Below are 5,724 nucleotides of genomic sequence, written 5' to 3'. Positions count from 1 at the left end.
ATATCTCAATACAATAGTAAAAGGTCCTACTTATAGAGAACTAGTAGCCTAGGGTTTACATAGATGAGTAAATGACGTAAAAATCCACTTCCGGGCCCACTTGGTGTGTGCTTAGGCTGAGCATTGAAGCATTTTCATGTAGAGACTCTTCTTGGAGTTAAACGCCAGCTTTTATGCCAGTTTGGGCGTTTAACTCCCATCCTTGTGCCAGTTCCGGCGTTTAACGCTGGGAATTCTGAGGGTGACTTTTAACGCCGGTTTGGGCCATCAAATCTTGGGCAAAGTATGGACTATCATATATTTCTGGAAAGCCCAGGATGTCTATTTTCCAACGCCGTTGAGAGCGCGCCAATTGGGCTTCTGTAGCTCCAGAAAATCTACTTCGCCAATTGGGCTTCTGTAGCTCCAGAAAATCCACTTCGAGTGCAGGGAGGTCAGAATCCAACAGCATCTGCAGTCCTTTTTAGTCTCTGAATCAGATTTTTGCTCAGGTCCCTCAATTTCAGCCAGAAAATACCTGAAATCACAGAAAAACACACAAACTCATAGTAAAGTCCAGAAAAGTGAATTTTAACTAAAAACTAATAAAAATATACTAAAAACTAACTAGATTATACTAAAAACATACTAAAAACAATGACAAAAAGCATACAAATTATCCGCTCATCACGCATCATACTCAAAAACCGGTGATATACATAAGCAGAAATGACTGAAGTATAATATATATGATTCAAAAAGTATAGATAACAACACTAGTCTTAACCTGCAAAGATAAGGCCGACTAATTAATATAATACAACCTGAAAGTATGACTAAAAATCGTAAACATAAATCCTATTTCTCCATAATTAACCTCTAAGAGGAATATACAAGTTATAAAATACAGTAGTGGAGAATATTTAAAATATCTAAGCAAAAGTAAAATTTCCAAAAGACAATCTTCGCTTCCTGAAAGCAAATTCTGCATGCTCAACAAGGTGCATCACGTTTAATACCTGTAAGATGAAAATTTTCGAAATGGGTGAGAACATCATCCCTTTCGGAGTTCTCAGCAGAGGTAACAGTTCCAAAGCAGAGACGATGTAAAGACTACACGAAACTTCTAGGCAATCCTAACACTTCAACAACAAAGAAATCCAAGCCTAGAAATATACTAAACCATAAAACATTAAGGTATGCTAGACTAACTAACTGCACTCATACACCTTTGATTTCATTCGACTTTTCTCTCTCCAATAACCCTCAAGTTCTTAAACTATCTCTTATTAGTTCTCTCACCTTTCACTTGTCATATTTTTTTTAGTCTCAAGTTCACCCCATATCATCTCAACTTCTATATATACAATGTCTCAAAATATAACAATAACAGCAAACACAAATAATGAAGTTCAAGCACAACAAGATTCAATTACAGCAATTATAATAAATAGCAGTTAAATAATGATAATCACATAGGCAAATCACATGTACAATAAACACACCCAATCAATGTCACATAGATGCAAATGATGCATGCCTGTCCTACTGACCATGAGCTCACGCGTCGGTTATGTTGCCAGACCCGACTCAGATAAGCGGGATTAAACCACCATCCTTGTTCAAAACACGCAAGCGGGATTAAACCACCGTCCTTGCCTCCACAGTAAGCGGGATTAAACCACCATCCTTACTGGGCACCTCGAACAAGCGGGATTACACCACCATCCTTGCTCGGGTTGCATTTACAAATCAATCTACAAGCGGGATTAAACCACCGTCCTTGTGCAACATAAAACAATATGCAAGCGGGATCACACCACTGTCCTTGCTAAACAATTCACCTATACGTGAGCGGAATAGAACCTTCGTCCTCACTGCATGTAGGATAAAACCACCATCCCTGCATATGCACAATAACCACGACAAGCGGGATCAAACCACGATCCTTGCCGGGACAAAACTCTTTCAATAAACCAAGTCCCTGTGATATAGTGCCCGGCTCACTTTTAACCTCATCATAGTCACTCTCATCCTCAATATTTCACCAACCTTTTATCATCAATTGTTATAACAATATACTCTCAAAAATATTTGATAATAGTATAAAAAGTCAATTCTTAAATCTCATACCCAAGGTAGTCACCAAAACAATCATCAACAGCCAAAATACAATCTTGTTTTTAAAATATCAAATGAACTCGGAATTGCACAAACTTTATATCAATACGACCGTTTTGGATTAAGCTTTCTATTAAATAAAAATCATAATTTTTTATTTACTCTAGTTTCGGGAGTAGAAGAAAAACCATGACTGCTCCGCAGTGCATAAAACCATAAAAATAGAACCAAAATTAGTCCAAGTGAGAGAAGATCTAACGCTTCCAATAACTCCGGTTAGGATTGATGATACCAGCAGCAAGCATCTATGCAGAAAAGAGGTTCCCTTGGTAAAGTAGCTTGGAGCTGGGCTGGTATTGAAGAACATACCTGGGAACTTGAGTCAAAGATGCGGAAGGACTACCCACACCTCTTTTCAGGTAACTCACTTTGAATTTTGAGGGCAAAATTTCTAATTAGGTGGGTAGGATGTAAACCCCGCTAAAAGCGGTAAATAATTAGTTAATAAATTGCATTTTAATTAGGAAAGTTAAAAATGTAAAACTAATATCAAAATAGGATAGAACTCGTTGAAACGAGAATTTTGATACCAATTTCAAAAATTTGGCCCAAAATTAGACCGAAAAGACCGAACCGGTTGAACCGGGGTCTAAATCGGACCCGTGGGTCCAACCGGACCCATACTTAAAAAGGGGACAGAAGCTCTTCTTCCCCATTCTGCATCAAACACGCCAAACAGGTTGGGGGAGGAAGAGAGCTCCCTAACCCTCACTCAAACTTCACCTCTCAATAACTTTTGATCCGGAGCTCCGATTGACGAACCGTTTGTGACTATACGTTCACCGCGATGAGCTCTACGAAACCCATAGAACAATTTGGTAGATAACTCATTATTTTCTTCTCAGCCAGCTTCCCCTAATTTCAGAAATTTTTGAACAATTAAGTTAAAAAATGTTCAATTCTTGTGTTCTAGGTTTAAGTTAGCTTCCGGGACTTATGGGTTCAAGCTATTGAGCATATGGGTATGGTAAGGATACCCTAACCCTAGCTTAATCTTGTATTTATTATGGGAAAACTGAAATTAGAATATGTATATGTATTAGGTGTAGATTAAGTGGGTATATATGCATTGGAATTTAATTGGGAATATTTGGAGGCTTGTGGGTGATCAAAGCTTAGTTTGTGGCTATTTTACTTGAGCTTGGAGGGGCTGTAATTTTGTGTTGATAGGCTGCCTTGGGTGAATTAAGTGATCGGCCAAGGTATGGTTTAAGTTTCACACGTTTAATATTTACGGTATTGTGAAAACTTAGGTTAGAAGAACCATAGGATAAGTTGAATTGTTTGTTGTATTTAATGATTTGCCTTGTAATATTGTTGGAATAGATTTGTTGGTGGATATATATTGAAATTATGAGGTATGAAAGTTATTAATGGTGTGGTCTTATATTTATTTATGATGGATTAGGATATTGGTGTTTGTTAATAAGAATGTAGAGTTGGGTTGTGGTGGTATTGCATATGCTGTAACTAATTATGTAATGATCGGAATTGCATGAGACCAAGTTTGGACTCAAATTGGGAATATAAGGAACTAAAATAGAAAATTTGGGACCTTTTTGTTAAATATACAATTTATGACAAATTTTTAAAGTTAGGTTGTTAAATCTATCTAGCAGCAAAAAAGGTCAAATAGGGCAGCAACTTGTTTGTCTTGCTGCAATTTTTACGAGTTGAATTTTGGAGCAAAAATAATTTTGTTATAAACTTTGATTAACTTTCTTTATTTCTCAAAAACTTCAGAATTTTAAGAGTTGAGGATTGGGAGTTGTGAATTTTTAAATATTGGTGGTCAAAGCTGAAAATAAACAGATTTCAGCAAGTTATGCACCAATTTCCAATGCTTGTAACTCTTAGAATTGAATAGCAATTGGGTTGCAACCAAAACACACTTGTTCCTGGATGAGCTAGGAGTTCCCAAACCAAAATTTAACTTAATTTGAGTTTTGTAATAAAAGTTATTCGAACTGAAAGGGACTAAGCTTGTTGGTTTCTAAAACAGATTTTGACTCATTTTTACTTAGCTTCCAGGTAATGTAACTTCTTCATTAAAAATGGTATTAACTCAGAACCAATTGAGAAAGAAACCTGGATGAGTAAAGTTTAACTAAATTAATTTTTAAAGTCATTGAATTTAACTTGGATTTTATATTGAATTTTGAATATCACATGCTGCTGCTGTTTTTCTGGTTTTATGCACTGCAGAGCAGTCACTGTTTTTCCTTTATTAATGAAGCTAGAAAAATCAGAAAATTATGATCTTTGATTTGTTAGAAAGCTTATTTCAAGATGAACACCTGAACATAAAGTTTGCACAATTCCGAGTTCATTTGTTATATTAAAAATAGAAAAAAATAGAGTGTCGAGGATGTCTTAGTGATAGTCATGGGTTCGAGAAGTTAAAGTTTAATCCTCGTGTGATGTGATTGATTTAATGTTAGAGTTGGATTGATTTTAAGATTATTCGATATTAAAGAGATTGAGAAGAGTTTGATAAATGGTTTGGTCGGGACCCGGAAAGGGTAAACGTGATGAATTATAAGAGAATGATGTGAAAGCTAAATGAATACATGTTGTTATGGCTATAAAGAACGAATGTAAGGAAATGATGATGATAAATAATGAGATTTGAGAATGACTGTGTGTGGCCGAAATGGTCGATATGGCAAGTTGAGGACGGAAGTTCCCTCTCTTGTCGTGATGCAGATGTGGGGAAGGTGGAAATGCACTTTCCTTCGTATTGTTTTCCCCACATTCTTCTCTGATTGTAAGGTGGAAAGGCACACTTCTTCGATGTGGAAAGGTACTCTCCTTCGTTTATGATCCTCCTGGAGATGCACAACCTAGAGACCAATGTCTGGGTTAGCTACCAGATGTGTCGGGTTCTGGCAAAATAACCGACACGTGAGCTCATGCCCAGTAGGATAGACATTCATCATATGCATATGTGTGCTTTGTTTGCTATGCCTTAATTGGAAATGCCTAATTGATATATATCACCTGCTACTTGTATATTTGCTACTTGTCTTATCTGTTCATTACTTGTGCTTGAACTTGTTTGGTTGTTTGTTCTTGTTCCATTATGGATGATGGAGGGATAGAGAAAATGGAGAAATGGTTTGGTGATAGGTGTGGATTGAAATTGAGTAAGTTAGGTGGATTTAGAATACCTACCCCTGTTTATGGTTTTTGTTAAGTAATTAAGTTGGATAATTGAATAATGAAGTTCTAGGATTGCCTATGGCATTCTCAGGACCTTATTTATTATACGCGTGGCACTTTTACCATGCTGAGAACCTCTGGTTCTCATTCCATATTGTATTGTTGTTTTTCAGATGCAGGTCGAGAGGCTCCTCGCTAGGCGTCTGGATCCTGGGAAGCGAAGTAGTCCTTGGGTGTATTTTGATTTTCTATTTTCTATTTGTATATATGTATATATGTATTTAACTTATTTTCCAAGTAACTTATGTATACTGCTCCTCTTAAGAGGTTCAAGGAGAGATAGTAGTTTATTTTGGTATTTTGGTGTGTTTTGGGGATACCTAAATATGTTAATATATATAT

This window comes from Arachis duranensis, chromosome 2 (assembly GCF_000817695.3).
Source record: "Arachis duranensis cultivar V14167 chromosome 2, aradu.V14167.gnm2.J7QH, whole genome shotgun sequence".
NCBI classification, from domain to species: domain Eukaryota; kingdom Viridiplantae; phylum Streptophyta; class Magnoliopsida; order Fabales; family Fabaceae; genus Arachis; species Arachis duranensis.
Note: the sequence above shows the minus strand (reverse complement) of the source record.